The following is a 23115-nucleotide window of genomic DNA, read 5'->3' as shown; positions in this document are numbered from 1 at the left end:
CCCAAAGTGCTGGGATGACAGGCGTGAGCCACCGCGCCCGGCCTGTTTCTTTCTTAAGACCTGCAAGAGACAGGTCTCTTCTAGGCCAGCCTCAGCTCTCTCTGCAACCCCTGAAAGCTTCTGCACATTCCACAGCCCCTGTCTTGAGGCTGGGGACCCCGAAGACAGATGGCAGGACTCTGGTGAGCCGGGGGTTAGTGAACATCACAAGCCCCAAAGGGACGCCGAGCTGAGGGCTTTCTCTGGCATCCACCAGGCCCTGTGGCCTGCCTCGCCCTGCTGGCTGCGGTATTTGTGCAGGGGACCCTCTGCTTCCCGAGCCCTCCCATGTCCCCGTGACTTACAGCAGTGGCAGCAGGGAGGCCACGGGTCCTGCGTGATGCCGGCTTTGCGGGACTGTTGGGAGCGGCTGTCAAGCAGGGCAGGGGGTCCTCGTGGAGCTCCCCCTAATCCAGAGGCGGCTACCCCATGGGAAGGAGCTGCGGCACAGGAGGGGACGGCCAGCTCTCTGCTCCTCCGCAGAAATCTCACTGGCTAGGCCTATACCACGCCTGGACACACACACAGCGTGTGCGTGTGCGTGTGCGTGTGTGTGTGTGTGTGTGTGTGTTCGGCCTGGGTGCAGCAAGCTGTGCTCTGCAAGGGTGTGTGCAGGGCTTTTGAAAGCCGCGGAGCAACGACACGTGGAAAGTTCCTGTTTTTGGCGACGGGCCCCGGTGGGCGGCCGGAGGTCACGGGAGGGGATTTTGCATATTTTTCTCCTAATGCAACTTGTTTTAATATGGCGTTGTCTGTGTGTGTCCGTGTGTCTGTGTATGTATGTATGTCTGTGTGTCTACGTGCGTGTCTATGTGTATGTATGTCTGTGTATGTCTGTGTGTCTTCATGTGTGTCTGTGTCTGTGCATGTCTGTCTGTGTGTCTGTATGTGTGTCTGTCTGTGTGTGTCTGTGTGTGTGTCTGTGTGTGTGTCTTCATGTGTCTGCATGTGTGTGTGCATGTCTGTATGTGTCTGTGTCTGTGTATGTGCGTGTCTGTGTGTATGTGTGTGTCTGTGCATGTGTGTGTATGTGTGTGTGTGTTCGTGTGTATGTGTGTCTGTGTATGTGTATCTGTGTGTGTGTGTCTGTGTGTGTGTCTGTGTGTGTCTTCATGTGTCTGCATGTGTGTGTGCATGTCTGTATGTGTCTGTGTCTGTGTATGTGCGTGTCTGTGTGTATGTGTGTGTCTGTGCATGTGTGTGTATGTGTGTGTGTGTTCGTGTGTATGTGTGTCTGTGTATGTGTATCTGTGTGTGTCTGTGTGTGTCTGTATGTGTGTATATGTGTGTCAGTGTGTATGTGTATGTGTGTCTGTGTGTTTGTGTCTGTGTGTGTCTGTGTGTATGTATGTGTGTGTCCGTGTGTGTGTGTGTCTGTGTCCGTGTGTGTCCGTGTGTGTGTGTGTTTCCCGTTTATCGCCCAGGCTGGCGTGCAGTGGCGCAATCTCGGGTCACCGAAGACCACCTCCAGAGTCCAAGCGATCCTCCTGCCTCAGCCTCCCAACTAGCTGGGCGGACAGGCCCCCGCCAGCACGCCTGCTTAATGTCTGTATTTTTAGTAGAGACGGGTCTGACTCACCATGCGGGCCCGGCTGGTCTCGATCTCCTGAGCCTGTGATCCGCCCGCCTCGGCCCCCCAAAGTGCTGGAATGAGAGCTCTCGGCCAGCGCACCCGGCCCACGTTTTCAGTGTTAGTATTTTAGGAAGTGAAGCCGTCCACTGTCACCCCAGCATGAACAGAAACTGAAACATCAGGCCAGGCGAGGTGACTCATGCGTGGAACCCCAGCACGCTGGGAGGCCCGGGCGGGGGGATCACCTAAGGTCAGTTTTCTGACAACAGCCTGGCCAACATGGTGAAACCCCGTCTCTACTAAAAACACAAAAATTAGGCCGGGTGCTGTGGCTGACGCCTGTCATCCCAGCACTTTGGGAGGCCGAGGCAGGACGATCACCTGAGGTCAGGAGTTCGAGACCAGCCTGGCCAACATGGTAAAACGCCGTCTCTCCTAAAAATATAAAAATGAGCCGGGCGTGGTGGGAGGTGCCTGTCATCCCAGCTACTGGGGAGGCTGAGTCACGAGAATCACTTGAACCCCGGAGGCGGAGGCTGCAGTGACCCGGGATCACACCACTGCACTCCAGCCTGAGCGAGAAGAGGTAAACTCCATCTGAAAAAACAAACAAACAAAAAACAAAACCCAAAAAACCAGCGAGTGCTCCGTGTGGGGGACAGCCCCCAAGACGTGACCTGCCAACTCATACTGACCCTCCACAGCCAACTCTGTTTTTCGTTTTTTTGAGACGGAGTTTCGTTCTTGCTGCCCAGGCTGGAGTGCAATGGCGCGATCTCGGCTCAGCGCAACCTCCGCCTCCCGGGTTCAAGCGATTCTCCTGCCTCAGCCTCCGGCTCCTGAGTAGCTGGGACGACAGGCGCCCCCCCCATCAGGCCCAGCTGATGTTTTATATTTTTAGTAGAGACGGGGTTTCTCCATGCTGCTCAGGCAGGTCTCGAACTCCCGACCTCAGGTGATCCGCCCGCCTCAGCGCCCCAAAGGGCTGGGATGACAGGCGCGGGCCATTGCGTCCTGGCCAAGCCTGACCTTTCAACTTTACCACGGGGCTGCTCTGCACCGTCGCTTCCTGGGACAGACCCTAGGACCGTCTTCCAAAGCTCACAGAGCCGGCTGGGAGGTCGGGGCCCGTCTCTAAACCACGTCTCGAGGAGGGAGCTGGCTGCGTCTTCTCAGACACCCTGTGCAGGCTCAGGTCTGGATGTCTCCAGCCGAAACTCCAGCGCACGGACAAGAACCCACGAGGCGACCGGCTCCTGCCGGGGACGGTGCTTTGCAGACTTTGGGCTCATGCCCGACCTTCCGATGCATTTTCATGTTCGTTTTTACTTTGGTAGTAACAGACAAGGTCTTGCTCTGTCGCCCGGGCTGCATCACGATGCTGACAATATACCTCCCTGCAGCCTCCACCTCCTGGCCTCAAGTGATCCTCCCACCTCAGCCTCCAGAGCAGCTGGGAACAGAGCTGCAGGGCACCAGGCTGGCTCATGTTTTGTTTTTGCAGAGACGCGGGCTCACTCTGTGGCCCAGCCTTACTTTTCTTTTTCACTTACGATGATTTTTGACATGGAGTCTCGCTCTGTCACCCAGGCTGGATTGCAGTGGCGAGATCTGGGCTCACCGCAACCTCCTCCTCCCGGGTTCAAGCGATTCTCCTGCCTCAGCCTCCCGCGTCGCTGGGGCGACAGGTGCGTGCCGCCATGCCCTGCTAATTCTTGTCTTATCAGTAGAGACAAGGTTTTACCATGTTGGCCAGGCTGGTCTCGAACTCCTGACCTCGGGCCATCCACCCGCCTCAGCCTCCCAAAGTGCTGGGGTGAGAGGCGTGAGCCACCGTGCCCGGACCCATGTTTACATTTGCAAATAAAGCCCCGTGTGGGGTCATGATGAGCGGGGGGCCCCATCCGCGAGGATAAAGGACCACGAACATGGGTTTGCTGATGCGCTGTTACCAAGTCGTCTCCAGGAGCCAAGCCTCCCCTACATCCTCCCCCACGGCGAACACAGACTGACTGTCGGGAACACGGGCGCGGCCGGGGCCCCGCTGAGCCCTGAGTTCCTCTTTCCAGCCAGCTCTGGGGACACTGACTGCCATCCCCGCCACGCCACACAGCTTGTGAAGGGGCAGCCCTGTGAGCAGCCCCGGTCCCCAGCCTGGCTGCCCCTCGCTGGGACAGCCCTGTCCCCAAGCTGGCCCTATAGAAATGAGGCCATTCTGGACATCACACTGTGCAGCCTGGGGGGTGGCGGGCTAGGGGACGGGGAGGGACAGCAGGGGGTGGGGGCATGGGGAGGGAGAGCATTAGGAGAAGTACCTAATGCAGATGCCGGGGTGATGGACGCAGCACACCCCCCTGGCACGTGTGTCCCTGTGTGACAATCCTGCACGTTCTGCACATGTGCCCCAGAACTTAAAGTATTTTTTAAAGATTTGCTACAACAGGCCAGGTATGCTGCTCACGCCTGTCAGCCCAGCAGTCTGAGAGGCCGAAGAGGAGAGCAGATCCCCTGAGGTCAGGAGTTCGAGACCAGCCTGGACATCACGGTGAAACCCCGTCTCTACTATAAATAGAAGAATGAGCCAGGCGTGGTGGCGGGTGCCCGTCATCGCAGCTGCTCAGGAGGCTGAGGCAGGAGGATCGCTTGAACCCGGGAGGCGGAGGTTGCTGTGAGCCGAGATCGTGCCACTGCACTGCCGCCTGGGCGACAGGGTGAGACTCCATCTCAAAGAAAAAGGGGCAAGGAAAGGTTAGCTACATAAGTCGTTACTGAGCTTCAGAGTGACACACAGCAGATTTACAGGCCGCGGTGCCAGAGCCGGATGCCGGGGATTTGTCAGTGAATCCTGAAACATGTCAGGAGTCCCTACAATCCCCGTTAAGTTGAGCAGGGCGGGGTGGCTCTTGGCTGTTTGTCAGCCCAGCACTTTGGGGGGCCAAGGCAGTAAGGCCGTTTGGGGTCAGGAGTTTGAGACCAGCCTGAGACCCCCTCTCTAAAGCAAAAAGCAAAACTAAATACAATTAAAAAAGAAAATTAGCCAGGCTTGGTGTGCACCTGTGATCTCAGCGTTTCACCATGTTGGCCAGGCTGGTCTATCTATATCTGCCATCTGTCTACCTATCTATCCATCTACTCCTCATCTACCTATCTTCTGTTACCTATCATCCATGTTTCCATGTATCCATCTATTTTATCTATCTATCTGTATCATCTATCATCTATCTATGTACCCATCTATTCATCAGGGACCTACCTTCTGTCTCTTATCTATCATCTACGTGTCTGTGTATCCATGTATCTTATCTATTATCTATGTGTCTATGGGATCTGTCTAATCTATCTGCCTATGTATCTATGTATCCGTCTATCATCTACCTATCTTCTACCTATTATCTATCTACCATGTGTTATCTGTCCATCCATGCACTCTATCATCTATGTATCTAATCTATCTATCTATCTATATCCATCCATTCTATCTATTCTCTACCTACCTACCTACCATGTATCCATCCATTCTATGTATGTATCTATGTATCTATCTATCATCTATTTATGTGTCTATCATCTATCTATGCATCTATCCATCCATTCTATCTATCTATCATCTATTTGTCTATCATCTCTCTCTGTATCTATCCATCCATTCCATCATCTATGTATCTAATCTATGTATGTATGTATCTATCTATGTATCCATCCATTCTATCATGTATCTCTCTTTCTATCCATGCATTCTATCTATCTGTCATCTATCTATCATCTATCTATATCCATCCATTGTATGTATGTATGTATCTATCTATCTATCATCTATTTATGTGTCTATCATCTATCTATGCATCTATCCATCCATTCTATCATCTATGTAATTAATCTAAGTTATGTATCCATTCTATCATCTATCCATCCATTCTATCTATCATCTATTTGATCTATTTGTCTATCATCTATCTCTCTATCTATCCATCCATTCCATCATCTATGTATCTATCTATCTATCTATCTATCCACCCATTCTATCATGTATCTCTCTTTCTATCCATGCATTCTATCTATCTATCTATCTATCTATCTATCTATCTATCTATCTATCTGTCATCTATCTATTTATCTATCATCTATCTATCTATCTATCTGTCATCTATCTATCTATCTATCTATCATCTATCTATCCATCTACCATATGGGTAGATGCATAGATGTATCAACCCTTCCCAGCAGAAAATCATCACTGAGCCAGAAAAATTGTCAGTCATGTCCTGTGTGACCCCCGATGTCGGCTCGGAGCTGGGGTCCTTCATGAGCTCCTGGGGCGGAAGTGAGGGACCTGTTTGTGGATTGCAGAAGTGAGGCTCAGGGCGGTGAGGGTCCCCACCTGCCGGCCCCTCCTGCTGGCGATGACATTTCTGCCTCGTATCACTTCCCATGTCTCTGACTGTTTTTTTGTGTGTGTGTTTTTGTTTGTTTGTTTGTTTTTAAAGACAGAGTCTCGCTCCGTCACCAGGCTGGAGTGCAGTGGCACGATCTCAGCTCACAGCAACCTCCGCCTCCCGGGTTCAAGGGATTCCCCTGCCTCAGCCTCCGGAGTAGCTGGGATTGCAGGTGCTGCCACCACATTTGGCTAATTATTTGTATTTTAGTACAGACGGGTCTCACCATGTTGTCCGGGCTGGTCTGGAACTCCCGACCTCAGGCGATCCCCCCGCCTCGGCCTCCCAAAGTGCTGGGATCACAGGCTGAGCCTCCACGCCCAGCCGGACTTTCCAGGCCTCGAGGCCACGTTCCTGCGTCCCTTCGTATTGATTTTGAGCCTGTTGATGGCTACAGCACCCCTGTGGCGAGCGGAGGGAAAGTACGGGTTTTTCTTGCTTGACAGAAGAGGAAATTGAGGTTAGCCATTAGTTCATGGCATGGCCGTGGTCAGACCCACGGCAGATAACGTGGAAAGGCACCCGTGAATAACGACAGACCTGTCTGGCACTCAACACGCCCACCCCATGTCTTTGTGGCCACGCAGGGCCATGTAGGACCCATGCTGCCGGGTCCCAGGCGGGTCCCCAACCTCCTCCACCCCATATGGCGACGCGTCGTGATGCCCCTGTCCCCCCGGCACCCTGTGGCTTTAGGGGAAGAATCCAGGAGTGGCCTAGGTCAGCTCACATAGGATTCCACACAACAGGCTCTCAGGCTCTGCTGGGATCCCCGGGTGCGTCTAAAACCACGGGAAGCCCCAGGGGCCAGCGGCAGTCAGGGGACGTGTCCTGGACGCTGGCATCCCCCAGGCTGAGTCTCGGCCACAGGCTTTCACCTGGGGCCACTGCGGCCTCCACGGGACGCTTGGGAGCAGGGACGTCTCTGGCTGTCACACGGCGGGGAGGGGCTCCTGGCATCTGCTGGGTGCAGCCCAGGGGCGCAGCTCAGCACCCTACAGTGCCTAGGGTGCCCCAGCACCGAGAGGCATCCAGCCCCCAAATGTCAGCAGGGCTGAGGCTGAGAGATGCTGTGTATTGATTATCCCCATGTGAGGGACTCCGTATCGGTTATCTGTGCATCTATGCAGCTACCTAACTAGCCATCCATTCCTCTCTGTCTGTCTCTCTCTCTGTCTATCTCTCTCTCTCTCTATCTATCTATGTATCTGCCTACCTAGCCGTCCATCTATTTATCTCTTTATCATCTACGTATCTATCTATGTATCTATTGTCTATCTATCATCTACGTATCCATCTGTGCTCTATGTATCCATCTATCCCACCATCTATCCATCCATCCACCATTCTACCATCTAGGTATGTACGTGTACATCTTATCAATCCATCTGCATTTCTATCGATCTATCGCTATCATCTACGTATGTGTCTATCTATCCATCTGTGTATCCATCCATCCATTCACCCATCACTCCATCCGTCTCTTGTCATCTATGGATCTATGTGTCCACTCATCCACTCATTCATTCTATCATCTGTCTTTCTATATCATCTATGTATCTGTGTGCATCCATGTGTCCATCCTTCTATGTATCTAGCACCTGTGTGTCCATCCATCCATCTACTCTCTCATCTTTGTATGTATCCATCCGTTCATTCTATCATCTATTTATCTATTTATAGATGTCTCTGTCTATGTATCTATCAACCTACCTATCTATCTATCTGTCTATCTAATCTCTCTATCTGTCTAATCTATCCTATCTATCTATCTATCTATCTATCTATCTATCTATCTGTCTGTCTGTCTGTCTGTCTGTCCATCTGTCTGTCTGTCCATCTACCTATCTATCTACTCTATCTATCTATCTACCCATCCATCTATCTGTCCATCTGTCTATCTAATCTCTCTGTCTAATCTATCCTATCTGTCTATCTGTCTATCTGTCTGTCTGTCTGTCTATCTAATCTATCTATCTATCTATCTATCTGTTTATCTATCTATCTATGTATCTGTCTGTCTGTCCATCTGTCTGTCCGTCTATCTAATGTATCTATCTATGTATCTACTATCTATCCTATCTATCTATCTATCTATCTATCTATCTATCTATCTATCTGTCTGTCCATCTGTCTGTCTGTCCATCTACCTATCTATCTACTCTATCTATCTATCAACCCATCCATCTATCTGTCCATCTGTCTATCTAATCTCTCTGTCTAATCTATCCTATCTGTCTATCTGTCTATCTGTCTCTCTGTCTGTCTATCTAATCTATCTATCTATCTATCTATCTATCTATCTGTTTATCTATCTATCTATGTATCTGTCTGTCTGTCCATCTGTCTGTCCGTCTATCTAATGTATCTATCTATGTATCTACTATCTATCCTATCTATCTATCTATCTATCTATCTATCTATCTATCCATCCTATCTGTCTACCAATCTATCCATCCATCCATCCATCCATCCATCCAACCATCCATCCTATGTATCTATCTGTCATCTATCTTTTCTATTTATGTATCTAATTTGTCCCCCATGTATCTTTAAGGCAGTGACTGAGAAGCAGGTGATTTTGCTACCTGGGGACATTGGGCAATGTCTGCAGACATTTCCGATTGTCACAACGGTGGGTTCTCCTGGCACCTCATCATGGCTGGAGCACAGAGATGCTGCTTAACACCCCACAGTGCTCAGAGCAGCCCCGCCCCGGAGGGTTCTCCTGCCCTCCATGACCCTGGTGTCCCAGCTCACACAGTCTGAGCCTTTTATGTCTCTCGATTGATTCTGCTCCAAGATTTCTGCCCTTGCCCGTGTCTTCCTGCATGCCCTGTCCCTTAGGGACCGTCCTGCTCACAAAGTCCCCCCTCAACAATGCCCAGGGACCCTCCTGAGCTGACGGAGCCCAGCCCGAGGGGTCGGCGTGCTCAGCCCAGCGCCAGCTGCTGAACTTCTGGGGAGCCTGGCCCGCCCATGGCCACTCTGCAAATTCATCACCCGAAACCGATAGAGCCCAGCCCTGCGGCTGCTCCCATGCCTGCCCACTGCCTTCCCAGCCATGGAGACTCTCACGGGACGCCTCTCTCCCATGGAGACCTCCTTGGCCAGAACAGCACACTTTCCGCTGCCATAATGTCCCTCTGCCCAGGGCACCAGTGCCCTTTCACTTGGAGAAAAGCCATCCACAGAAACGCGCCAGCACATACCTCAAGGTGCCAGGGCGGCTCAGGGGCATGGGTCACTGCTCAACGTCCAACGAAAACTGGGCCAAGGACATGAGCAGACACTTCGCAAAGGAAGACATTTAGGCAATCAACGAACATGAAAAAATGCTCATCATCACTGGTCATTAGAGAAATGCAAATCGAGACCGCGCTGAGCTACCGTCTCCCGCCAGTTAGATCGGCGATCATTAACAACTCTGGAGGCAGCACAGGCCGGAGAGGCTGGGGAGACATAGGAACACTTGGACCCTGTTGGGGGCAGTGGAAGTTAGTTCAGCCATTGTGGAAGACCGTGTGGCGCTTCCTCAAGGACCAGGAAATAGAAATTCCATGGGACCCAGCAATCCCATGACTGGGTATGTATCCAAAGGATTATAAAGCACTGGATTGTAAAGGCACATGCACACCTGTCTTTACGGCGGCACTGTCTACAATAGCAAAGGCTTGGAACCAACCCAAATGCTCACCAATGACAGGCTGGATCAGAAGACGTGGCACATACATGCCATGGAATACTATGTAGCCATGAAAAAGGAGGCGTTCGCCTCCTTCACAGGGACACGGATGAAACCGGAAACCTTCCTTCTCAGCAAAGTGACACAAGAACAGAAAACCAAACACCCCGTGTTCTCACTCCTAGGCGGGTGTTGAACAATGAGAACACGTGGGCTCGGGGAGGGGAGCGTCACACCCTGGGGCCTGGAGGGTGGGGGGCCAGGGGAGGGATGGCCGGGGGTGGGGTATTGGGGAGGGGGCGCATTAGGAGACAGGCCTAATGTAGATGACGGGGGGATGGATGCAGCAAAGCACCACGGCACGTGTGTCCCTGTGTAACAAACCTGCACATTCGGCACCTGGACCCCACAACTTAAAAGTATGAAAAAAAAAAAAAAGAAAGAAAGAAAACTTGCTCCGCAGCACGAGGGATCACAGACAAGCGAAACCCCAAGGCGGTACCGCCTCACTCCTGCCAGAACGACCATAACCAAGACCTCAAAACCCAACAGAGCGGGGCGCACGCGGTCGGCGGGTGACACTGGCACGTTGCCGGTGGGGCGGGGATGAGCCCAGCCACCGTGGCCAACGGTGTGGAGGAACGGCCCAGAGGAACGGCAACTCAGCGCAGGAAAAACGCAATGAAACAACTGGCCGGGCGCGGTGGCTCACGCCTGTAATGCCAGCACTTTGCTGGCTGGATCACGAGGTCAGGGGTTCAAGACCAGCCTGACCAACATGGTGAAACCCCGTGTATCTACTTAAAAAGACAAAAATTAGCCAGGCGGGGGGGTGCGCGCCTGTCATCCCGGCTGCTTGGGAGGCTGAGGCAGAAGAATTGCTTGAACCCCGGAGGCGGAGGTTGTGGGGAGGCGAGGGTGTGCGCTTGCAATCCCAGCCTGGGCGACAGTGGGAGTCTGTCTCAAAGAAAAAAAATAAAAACAAAAAAAAACATGGTTGCACATACATGTTCATAGCAGCACGATTTGCAATTGCAAAAATGTGAAACTAACCGAAATGCCCATCAATGAATGAGTGGATAAAGAAATGGTGGTATATTTACATGTATAAATGCTGCTGCTGACATATACATATGTCACATGCATTTCATAGATATATATATATATATGTCGGTGCCAGCATTTATATATATATATATATATATATATACACACACACACATATACAAATGATGGAATATTACTCAGTCATGAAAAAGAACAAAAAGAATATCTATCCACACACAAATGTATGTGATGGAATACTACTCAGTCATGAAAAAGAAGGAGTTAACGGCATTTGCAATGACCTGGATGAGACCGGACACGATTATTCCAAGTGAAGTAACTCAGGAACGGAAAACCAAACACCGTCTGTTCTCACTCACCAGTGGGAGCTGAGCTATGAGGCTGCAAAGGCTCGGGAATGACACGTGGGCTTTCGGGACTCAGAGGGAAGAGTGGGAAGGGGCGCGGGATAAAAGACCGCAAATTAGGTTCCCTATATACGGGTCGGGTGACGCCCCAAAATCTCACACATCCCCGCTAACCAACTTACTCATGGAAGCAAATAGCACCTGCTCCCCAATAACCTGCGGAAGGGCCACAACAAACAGACCCACACACCCGCTTCTGAAAAACCTTCTGAGAAGGGCTTTCCTCTTGAGGCAATCAAAGAGATGTAGGCCGTAGATTTTACATATATATATATAAATACGTTATATATATTATCTATGGCTCAAATCTCTTTTTGTATAAATTATTATGAAATATATTATTTATGGCTCAAATCTCACATATAAATATATATGCATGTATATGTAAATATATAAAAACATATATATATTTTTAGATATTTATATTATATATATTTATATATAATTATATATCTTTATCTCCTATATCTAAATATGTATTTCTCTAAATATTTAAATAAATATATATATGGATGGATTGATTGATGGATGTACCTGTGGCTTTCACAGACCCTGCGTCCCTGGGGAGCGAGGATGTGCGCGCAGCTGCCGCCGAACACTCCCTGGGAGTTGGCGGAGCTCAGTCCGGCCCGAGGGGGCACCCTGGGGGCGTCCATCTTTCCCGCGCTCTTGGCTACCTTAACAGGTGTGGGCGGGGGGGGGGGGGGGGGGGTCCTGTGTCTCCCAGGGGCCGTGTAGAAACTCCTAACCCGAGGGAGATCTCCCAGGGGCCATGTAGAAATTCCTAACTTGAGCGAGATCTCCTAGGGGCCGTGTAGAAATTCCTAACCTGAGGGAGATCTCCTAGGGGCCGTGTAGAATCTCCTAACCTGAGGGAGGCCGCCCAGGGGTCATGTAGAAACTCCTAAACTGAGGGAGGTCTCCCAGGGGTCAGGTAGAATCTCCTAAGCTGAGGGATTCCCCCACGGGTCATGTAGAAACTCCTAAGCTGAGAGAGGCCTCCCAGGGGTCATGTAGAAACTCCTAACCTGAGGGAGGCCTCCCAGGGGTCATGTAGAAACTCCTAACCTGAGGGAGGCCTCCCAGGGGTCATGTAGAATCTCCTAATCTAAGGGAAACCTCCCAGGGGTCATGTAGAAACTCGTAACCTGAGGGTGGCCTCCCAGGGGTCATGTAGAATCTCCTAATCTGAGGGAAACCTCCCAGGGGTCATGTAGAAACTGCTAACCTGAGGGAGGCCTCCGAGGGGGTCATGTAGAAATTCATAACCTGAGGGAGGCCTCCCAGGGCTCATGTGGAAACTCCTAAGCTGAGGGAGGCCTCCCAGGGTTCGTGTAGAAAATCGTAACCTGAGAGTGGGCTCCCAGGGGTCATGTAGCAACTCCTAAGCTGAGGGCGGCCTCCCAGGGGCCGTGTGGAAAGTGCTAACCCGAGGGAGGTGGAGGAGGGTTCCAGGAGGATCCCGGGCTGCTGTCCCCTGCCCTGCCCGCGCCACGGTCCCAAGGGACAGAAGAGGGGCCGTGGGAGGCGGGTGGGGAGCACGTGCAGGCGCAGCTGTTGCGATGCAGTCAGGGTGCAAGGCAGCTGTTAGGGAAGGCGGAGAGATGATGGTGTCGAAGGCTGCAGAAGGCAGCGAGGATTTTATGAACTTGGGGAATGGGCTGAAGGCAGCCAGTGCTTACGCTGGAGCCCGAAGTCTCAGGGCGAAGGTGGGGCACAGGGGAAGCTTCCCTGGTGGCGCCCGGGCACCCCACATTCCGTTGTCGCTGATCGGTTTGCTCAGGGAAGGTCTGTGCTGGACGACCCTGCCGGGGGCAGGTGGAATGACAATGGCCCGTTCCTGGTGGGGGCCTGGAACCGAAAGCTTTTATCATGGGTGAAAACTTTCTTTCTTTCTTTCTCTTTCTTTCTTTCTTTCTGTCTGTCTTTCCTTCCTTCCTTCCTTGCTTCCTTCTTTCTTTCTTTTTCTTTCTTGCTTTTTTTTCTTTTTGAGATGGCGTCTCCCTGTGCCGCCCAGGCTGGAGCGCAGGGGCGCGATCTCGGCTCACCGCAACCTCCGCCTGCCGGGTTCCAGCGATTCTCCTGCCTCGGCCTCCCGAGCCGCTGGGATGACGGGCGCGCATCACCGCGCTCGGCCCGTTTTGTGTTTGTAGCCGAAACGGGGTTTCACCACGTTGGCCAGGCTGGTCTGGAGCTCCTGACCTCCTGATGCGCCCTCCTCGGCCTCCCAAAGGGCTGGGGCCTGAGCCCCCGCGCCGGCCAAAACCACTCTGGAACCGTGCTAAGGATCCACAAGTGCGTTGGCTGAGCACCTCTGCTATTAAATCTACACTGAACCAATGCAAGGAGGGACAGGGAGCAGGGTCCGAGAGCGGCGCTCGCCCCCTGAGAGCTGCTGCGGACCTCCCCGGCCCGCTGCAACGCACTGCACGCTGGTGTGCCAGGGTCTCCTGCAGCCATCGCCGAACCAGAGGCTGCAGGACCGACCTCTGCACGTAGCCATCACTGTCTCACACACACTGGTGCACGCGGAAGCCTTCAGGACACGGGCTGAGACCAGAGGGGGCCCTTCCTCAAGGATCCACAACTGGAAATAACCATCCGACCCAGCAATCCCATGACTCGCTGTACGCCCAAACGTTTATAAATCACTCATTTGTAAAGACGCACGCACACATAGGTTTACTGCGGCACTGTTCACAATGGAAAAGACCTGGAAGCAACCCAAATGCCCATCCAGGATAGACTAGATAAAGAAAATGTGGCACACAGACGCCGTGGAATACTATGCAGCCATGAAAAAGGATGCGGTCAGGCCGTTTGTGAAGACGTGGATGAAACTGGAAACCGTCGTTCTCAGCCAACTGAGACAGTCACGGAAGACCAATCAACACACGTTGTCACTCACAAGTTGGAGTTGAACCATGGGAACACGTGGGCACAGGGAGGGGAACATCACATGCTGGGGCCTGTTGGGAGTTGAGGGGAGCTAGGAGAGGGAAAGCAGGGGGTGGGGAGGTTGGGGAGGGACAACACCGGCAGAAATGGCTGACGTACGTGACGGGGGGATGGGACAGCAGATCAGCAGGGCACGTGTGCACCTGCGCAACCATCTGCATGGATACACGGCTGCCAACAGGGACTGTGCTGTGATGCATCCTGAGCTGTCACTTCTCTGCCGTGAACTTTAAGGTAAAAGCCCAAAACTGCAGTCTGGGTAGGCCTGGAGGGAGGCAGGGGGGGGTGTCTGTGTTTCTCCGAGGAGAGCTCACCTGTGCCACCCACCTGAAGCTTGGTCAGTCTGAACAGTGTGTCCAGGTGGGCACCCGGTGGGAGAAAAGGCACCGGCCTTTACAGACACGGGGCTGGCCACCCGTCACAAGTGTCCCGTGCAGTCCTCTGTCAGCCTCTGCCCTAATTGTCCCCCTGGGAGGTGGGGGGTGCCGATATTTGGGAAGCAGGGTAGGCTTTGACTGCAAGAACAAGCCTGGCATCTGCCTGGTGGGACGCAAATAAAAATGCGGTTTTTCCAAAGTGGGATGGTTCTCTTTCTTTCTTTCTTTCTTTCTTTCTTTTTTGAGCCAGAGTATGACTCTGGAATGCAGTGGCAGGGTCCTGGCTCACTGCTACCTCCGCCTCCCAGATTGAAGTGATTCTCCCACCTCAGCCTCCGGAGTGACCGTGTTTACAGGCATGCACCACCACGCCCACCTAATGTTTGTATTTTTAGGAGAGACGGGGTTTTGTCACGTTGCCCACGCTGGTCTCGAACTCCTGACCTCGGCTAATTTTTGTAGTTTTACTAGAGACGGGATGGAGTCATGTTGGCCAGGCTGGTCTCGAACTCCCGACCTCAAGGGATCGGCCCAGCTCGGCCACCCGAAGTGCAGAGCTTGCGGGTGGGACCCACCATGAGAAAATAGTGACTTCCTGGTGCTGGTTGCGAAATTCAAGCCGCCCGGCCCACACCCCACCGGCCTCAGGGCTGTCGAGTTACAGAGTGTCCACGATATGTAAACATCACAACAACGAGAAGAAATAGACACACACCCCAAAATAACACACAGCCTTGTCTTTGTAGGGACGTTGCCATGTGATCCTAGTTCCTCTTTATAGAAATGTGACCAAAGTCACCACCGAGGCCTTGTGTGTGTTGGGGGGGGGGCCCGGAGTTCCCAGAGCTGCCCCGCCAGGCCGGCGCGGGGGTTGGCGTTTCTCAGCTCTTTAGGGACGGATCTGAGAAGTTACGGCGTTCCTTTTTTTTTGCTAGTTTTTTTTTTTTTTTTTTTTTTTTTGAGACTGAGTCTCGCTCTGTCCCCCAGGCTGGAGCGCAGTGGCGCGATCTCAGCTCACTGCAACCTCTGCCTCCCGGGTTCAAGTGATTCTCCTGCCTCAGCCTCCCGAGTACCCGTGATTACAGGCGTGCGCCACCACGGCCCACTAATTTTGTATTTTGAATAGAGACGGGGTTTGTCCATGTTGGTCAGGCTGGTCTTGAACTTCCGGCCTCAGGTGACCGTCCTGCCTTCGCCTCCCAAAGTGCTGGGATGACAGGCATGAGCCACCGCGCCTGACAAGTCCCGGGGTTTCTAACGAGCTGTGCCAATGACGTCCGAGGTGGCTGTGAGAGCTGAGTCTGGGGTCTCCCTGGCACCAGGGGAGGGGTGACGAGGGGCCACTGCGCTCATCCAAGCACCCATAGGGCTTTCAAACCCATGTATGCCTAGTGCTCCATTATTGGAACGCTAACCGTTTAGAAGCTATTTATATCCCATGGCTCAAGGTCATCACCAAGGTATGATTGCCGCCGCACTGAGGGGTGACGAGGGCCATGGTGCTGATCCAGGCACCCAGAGGGCTTTTGAACCCATGTGTGCCTACTGTTCCATTATTGGAACGGGAAGCATCAGGGAGTTATTTACATCCCGTGGCTGCAGGTCATCGGGAAGGTCTGATGGCAACATTGAAAAAACGGCCACCTCTGGCATGCAGGCGTTTAGTGTGGCAGCCCCAGCGGCCCGCCCTCTGTAAGGGTAACCCGGAGAGACGGGCATTGCACGGCGTGAGTTTTTAAAGGAGGGGTGGCTTGGAACCCGGGGAAATGGCAGCATTTCCCGGCTACGTGGCTCGGTGGCTGTGCACAGGCCTTTTCCCGGGGGATTTGCACTCCTGCTGTGCTGTCGTGTGGGGACGCCACGCCTCGTAGAGTCTGCCTGGCCTTCCCCCCGGTTCTCGGCCCCCACGGACCCTCCCGGCCGCCTCTGTTCTTCCCTGACAACGCAGAACGAGAATCCAAGGCCAGGCGGGCCACTCACCTGTTCAGAAGCAGCAGGAGGAGCAGAAGACACAGGTGCCAGCAGAGGGGGTCTGCAGGTGGCTCAGAGCCAGGGACTCAGGCGGCCAGACACCAGCTTGCCAGCCCCGGCCACGCAGATCGTTTGTGGACGTGGCCGCCGTGTGCGGGCGCCTGCACCTGCGACAGCATCTCTGCAGCAAGTGGCCACCGTGGCCGTTTCTCTGCGTGGCCCGCCGACAGGCTGGGGCGACTGTCACCCGATGCAAATTCTGCAGACTCCACCTCCGCGCAGGCGACCACAGCTTCCACTCAGGCTTAGGTGCAAAGGAAGCCCGTTGTGAAATTTCCTGTGTAACTGCTCGCTCGTGTGCACGGCCGAGCTCGTGGCCACGCCTGCCTGTCGTGGCACCCGGGTGCCCACCTCTCAGAGAACCCGAACAGGGAGGGACAGAGGAACAACGCTACTCGCACATGCTGCAGCCAGCAGTGAGGGGCCGTTGGCTTTCCCGCAACACATTCCTGTCGCTTCTTCAATTTTTAAAAAAAAGGACGGAAAACGTTTCCTTTTGCATTGTAAAGCTGTGCTCATGGCGACGCCCTTTGGTGCATGGCCAGACGGTGACAGGCGGGTACATCTCGGGTGCTGAGTATTCGGGGGCCCAGCGCTGCTCACGGACGAGGCAGCCTGTGTCCTACACAGCGTCCCACGAGGATTTCACGCCTGAGAAGCAGGTCTCTCTCTTTCTTTCTCTTCCTTTCTTCCTTTCTCTCTTTCTTTTTTTTTTTTTTCTTTCTTTCTTTCTTTTCTCTCTCTCTCTCTCTCTCTCTCTCTCTCTCTCTCTCTCTCTCTCTCTTCTCACTCTGTCACCAGGCTGGAGCACAGTGACACAATCTCGGCTCACTGCAACCTCCGCCTCCCGGGTTCAGGTGATTCTCCTGCCTCAGCCTCCCGAGAAGCTGGGACCACAGGCGCCCGCGACCACGCCTGCCGAATTTCTGTATTTTCAGTAGACACAGGGTTTCACCGTATTCACCGACATGGTCTCAAACTCTTAACCTCATGATCCGCCCGCCTCGGCCTCCCAAAGTGTTGGGATGACAGGCTTGAGCCGCCGTGCCGGGCTGAGCAGCGGATTTCTAAGCGGGCGCATCCTTATCCGTGAAAAACAGAGGTTGATTCTTGTCATTTGTGGGAGGAGGGGGACAGGGGGCTTGTCAGCCACAGAGAAAGACATGCTAGAATCCCTCAGGCCAGGCCAGGCGCGGCGGCTCACGTCTCTCATCCCAGCACTTTGGGAGGCCCAGGCGGGCGGATCAGCTGAGGTCAGGAGTTCGAGACCAGCCTGGCCCACATGGAGAAACCCCGTCTCTACTAAAAAATACATAAATTAGCCGGGCGTGGTGGGAGGCACCTGTAATCCCAGCTACTGAGGAGGCTGGGGCGGGAGAATGGCTTGAACCTGAGGTGGACGTTGCAGTGAGCCCAGATTGGACCGTTTCACTGCAGCCTGGGTGACAGAGTGACACTCTGTCTCATAAACAAACAAATAAATAAATAGGCCGGGTACGGTGGCTCACGTCTGTAACGCCAGCACTTTGGGAGGCAAAGGCAGGTGGGTCACTTGACGTCAGGAGTTCCAGACCAGCCTGGCCTACATGGTGAAACCTTCTCTCTACTGAAAGTATGAAGATTAGTCAGGTGTGATGGCGCACGCCTCTAATCCCAGCTACTGGGGAGGCTGAGGCAGGAGAATCGCTTGAACCCGGGAGGCTGAGGTTGCAGTGAGCCCAGACTGAGCCATTTCACTGCAGCCTGGGTGACAGAGTGAGACTCAGTCTCAAAAAAAAAAAAAGGGCCAGGCACGGTGGTTCACTCCTGTGATCCCAGCACTTTGGGAAGCCAAGGCAGGTGGATCACTTAAGGTCATAGGTTTGAGACCAGCCTGACCAACATGGTGAAACCCCATCTCTACTAAAAATACAGAAATTAGCCAGACCTGGTGGTGGGCACCTGTCATCCCATTCCTGGGGAGGCTGAAGCAGGAGAGTCGCTTCAACTTGGGAGGTGGAGGTAGCAGTGAGCCCAGATAGGACCGTGGCATTCCAGCCTGGGCTACAGAGTGAGACTCTGTCTCAAAAAATAAATAAATAAATACAAATAAAGCCGGGCGTGCTGCGTGCCTGTAACCCCATTGCTGGGGAGCTGAGGCAGCAGAATCGCTTGAACCTGGGAGGTGGACGTTGCAGTGAGCCCTGATCAGGCCACTGCACTCCAGTGTCTGGGTGACAGAGTGAGACTTCATCTCAAGAAAGAAAAAAAGAAAAGGAAGGCTTCCTCCAATCTTGGGTCACAGCATTTTCTCCAGCAGATCAATGATGTAGCTTTATGTTACGTATGTTTCGGTTTAAAAACACCTGATTAAGAAAAAGAAATTATTTCGACCAAAGGACACCCACAGTGAGCGTTCCTTCACAGCCGCATTCACAAAAGACACAAAGTCAACATAGGTGCTTAGGATGGATACAGAAAACAGGATACATGACAGCCAGGCGTGGTGGCTCACGCCCGTAACCCCGGCACTTTGGGAAGTTGAGGCAGGAGGATCACCTGAGGTCAGGAGTTCGAGACCAGCCTGGCCAACCTGGAGAAACCCTGTCTCTGGTGGTGGTGGGCACCAGTATTCCCCGCTCCTTGGGAGGCTGAGGCAGGAGAATCACTTGAACCCGGGAGGCGGAGGTTGCAGTGAGCCGAGATGGCGCCGTTGAACTCCAGCCTGGGCAGCAAGAGCAGAACTCTGTGTCAAAACAAATACACAAATAAAAATAAGAAAATGGGGTAGAGAGACACCATGGAGTCGTACGAAGCCATGACAAAGGTTGAAATCACGTCCTCTGTAGCAATCCGGTTCCGGATTAATTCACATTCTCCAAAGTGAATTAATGCCGACACAGAAAAGCAAAGACCACGTGTCCTCGCTTTTAAGCAGGAGGTAAACACGGGGAGATGAAGAGTGGAAAGTCTGTGTACTGGGTGCTATGCTCAGTAGCTACGGGATGACATCATTCATGCCCATGGTATCCGCATCACACAATACACCCTGTAACACTCCTGCATATGTACCCCTAGAATCTAAAATAAAATAAAAGCCAGGCGTGGTGGCTCATGCCTACAATCCCAGCATTGTGGGAGGCTGAAGCAGATGGAGCACCTGAGGTCGGGAGTTCAAGACCAGCCTGGCCGACATGCGGAAACCGTGTCTCCACTAAAAGTATAAAAATTAGCCGGGCGCGCTGGCAGGTGCCTGTAGTCCCAGCTACTCGGGAGGCTGAGGCAGGAGGATCGCTTGAACCCGGGAGGCGGAGGTTGCAGTGAGCTGAGATCGCGCCATTGCACTCCAGCCTGGGCGACAGAGCGAGACGCCATCTCAACAACAACGCCATTAAAAATGTGACCTTGAAAAAAGACGTTGATAAAAAAGGCTGGAAGTAATTAAAAAGTTAAGACACCCTACTGGCCTTGAGCAGAGACTGCTGACTCATTCACACAGAAACGAAGTCAGTCTCAGCCTGACTCACCCCTCCGTGGAACTTACGGAACACACGTGTTTTCTCCGAAAGGCTCGCCATAGCCTTCTTATGAGTAGCATTGCAAGAAAGAAAAAAAAGTCCAGAACACTCCCTGTCGTTATTACTATTACTATTATTATTATTATTTTTGAGACAGAGTCTCACTCTGTTGCCCAGGCTGGGGTGCGGTGGTGCGATCTCGGCTCACTGCAGCCTCTGCCCCACGGGTTCAAGTCATTCTCCTGCCTCAGCCTCCTGAGTAGCTGGGGTGACAGGTGCCCACCACCAGGCCTGGGTAATTTTCTATTTTTTAGGAGAGACGGGGTTTCTCCATGTGGGCCAGGCTGGTCTCGAACTCCTGACCTCAGGTGATCCGCCCGCCTCGGCCTCCCAAACTGCTGGGATTACAGGCATGAGCCAACGTGCCTGGCGAATTTTTAGTACTTTTTTTTTTTTTTTTTGAGACAGAGTCTCACTCTGTTGCCCAGGCTGGACGGCAGTGGCACGATCTCAGCTCGCTGCAACCTCGGCCTTCTGAGTTCAAGCGATTCTCCTGCCTCAATCCGCCAAGTGGCTGGGACTACAGACGCCCACCACCACGCCCGGCTGAGTTTTGTATTTTTGGTAGAGACGGGGTTTCACCATGTTGGCCAGTCTGGTCTCGAACTCCTGACCTCAGGTCATCTGCTCACCTCAGCCTCCTAAAGTGTTGGGATTTCGTAAGACACGCGGCCATCGTCATGGGCTGAGGGATGGTAGACAGCTCTGCAGCATGCGGGAAGCTGGCGTTTTAAACAGCAGCCGCCAAGAAAATGCACAAAAATGCAGAATCCGTGGCAGGCCACGTACCCCAAAAAGGACATGTGTTTACAAGGTGAGCTGACCCCCGAAGGTGGGGCCCTGTCTTGTCCAGCCACAGCTGCGGATGCGTGCACACAGCAGTCTCATTCTTCACGACTGTCGGCAAGGGTCACCCGGGCTGGAACACGTCGAAGCCTCCCACTCCTAGCCTCAAACAATCCTCCAGCCTCGGCCTCCTGAGTAGCTGGGGCTACAGGAGCATATAGTCACACCTGCCTAATCTTTTAAAAAAGTTTTGGGGGGGGGCAGGTGTGGCAGCCCACACAGGTAATCCCAGCACTTTGTGAGCCCTAGGCAGGTGGATCACGAGGTCGGGAGTTTGAGACCATCCTGGCCAACAGGGTGAAACCCCATATCTACTAAAAACACAAAAATTAGCCGGGTGTGGTGGTGAGCGCCTGTAATCCCAGCTACTCAGGAGGCTGAGGCAGGACGATCGCTTGATCCCAGGGGGTGGATGTTGCAGGGAGCGGAGATCACACCAGTTGATTCTAGCCTGGGTGACAGAGCGAGACTCTGTGTCAAAAAAAAAAAAAAAAAAAAAAATGTGGTCAGGTGAGAAATTCTGATTGTTAATGTCCTATTTTTTAATTTGGCCCTTTTTTTGATGTTTACAAGCAGATAGTTAAATGGTATTTTCCCAAAGAAATTATGATCAAATACTGCCCAACTTAAAATATTAATATCCTAAAGATAAGCTTATATAGTACTTAAAATGCATAATTTAAGTTTGCAGCATAAAATTTAAAAAAAGTTTACCCCAAAACAGATCTACCATTCCATGAGTCAGTGTTCTCCAGGGGGGGGAACCAACAGAATATATTTTTGTAGATACATAAGACATAACGTTCACAAAGATAACTTTTATATTGTAGAGTTGTTAAAATATTTAGAGTATAAGTAAGTATGTATAGAATATATACATAATATTTACAAATTATATAAAGAAATATATATGCATAGATAACTTTTTAAAAATATATATATTTTCTTGCATTTTGGGTTTGGGGTCCACGTGAAGAGCATGCAGGATGGTGGCACAGGGACACACGTGCCAGTGTGATGTGCTGCCTTCCTGCCCATCACCTGTATCTGGCACTTCTCCCCATGCTCTCTCTCCCCACCTCCCCACCGCCCGCTGTCCCTCCCCCATTTCCCCCCAACAGACCCCAGTGTATAGTGCTCCCCTCCCTGTGTCCACGTGTTCTCATTATTCAACACCCGCCTGTGAGTGAGAACATGCGGGGTTTGATTTTCTGCTCCTGTGTCCGTTTGCTGAGAATGATGGTTTCCAGCTTCATCCATGTCCCTGCAAAGGACACGAACTCATCCTTTTTGATGGCTGCATAGTATTCCGTGGTGTCTACGTGCCACATTTTCCCTGTCCAGTCTATCATCGATGAAACTTTTATCAGGGTGTGCAGGGTTTATATATATAAATATGTCTTTTATTATATAATAGCTTCAGGTCCATGAGGACACATACATATATATTTCTTTTATATAATTTATAAATATTATTTATAGATTGTACATATATGTATGGATATATACGTATGTATTTTAATAATTATACAATATATGACACTTACTGGAGGAAATTGACTTAGAGTGTTATGGAGACTCAGCTGTCCCCAACCTGCTGTGTGACGGCCTGAGACCCAGGGGAGCTGAGGGTGTGGGTCCCAGCGTGAGTGTGAAGGCCTGAGACCCAGGAGAGCTGAGGGTGTGGGTCCCAGTGTGAGTGTGAAGGCCTGAGACCCAGGAGAGCTGAGGGTGTGGGTCCCAGCCTGAGTGTGAAGGCCTGAGACCCAGGAGAGCTGAGGGTGTGGGTCCCAGCGTGACTGTGAAGGCCTGAGACCCAGGAGAGCTGAGGGTGTGGGTCCCAGTGTGAGTGTGAAGGCCTGAGACCCAGGAGAGCTGAGGGTGTGGGTCCCAGCGTGAAGGTCTGAGACCCAGGAGAGCTGAGGGTGTGGGTCCCAGTGTGAGTGTGAAGGCCTGAGACCCAGGAGAGCTGAGGGTGTGGGTCCCAGTGTGACTGTGAAGGCCTGAGACCCAGGAGAGCTGAGGGTGTGGGTCCCAGCGTGAAGGTCTGAGACCCAGGAGAGCTGAGGGTGTGAGTCCCAGTGTGAGTGTGAAGGCCTGAGACCCAGGAGAGCTGAAGGTGTGGGTCCCAGTGTGAGTGT

General features: G+C 52.4%; 1 protein-coding gene across 2 annotated transcripts in view; it reads right to left on the bottom strand.

The window, feature by feature from the left end:
• Window positions 1–16771, bottom strand: part of P2RY8 (P2Y receptor family member 8) — a 55290-nt gene extending 38519 nt beyond the window's left edge. The window contains exon 1 of one of the 2 annotated variants that reach the window (XM_074392428.1): window positions 16521–16771. The gene's annotated coding sequence lies outside the window, so the exon portion shown is untranslated. Of the gene's footprint in view, window positions 1–344; window positions 3867–16520 lie in introns of those variants that run through there. The other variant, XM_074392429.1, reaches the window with a different exon arrangement.
• Window positions 16772–23115: the final 6344 nt, after the last annotated feature.

The sequence above is a fragment of the Saimiri boliviensis genome, chromosome Y (genome assembly GCF_048565385.1).
Source record: "Saimiri boliviensis isolate mSaiBol1 chromosome Y, mSaiBol1.pri, whole genome shotgun sequence".
In the NCBI taxonomy this organism is placed as follows: Eukaryota; Metazoa; Chordata; class Mammalia; order Primates; family Cebidae; genus Saimiri; species Saimiri boliviensis.
This window is presented reverse-complemented; position numbering and strand designations above follow the sequence as displayed.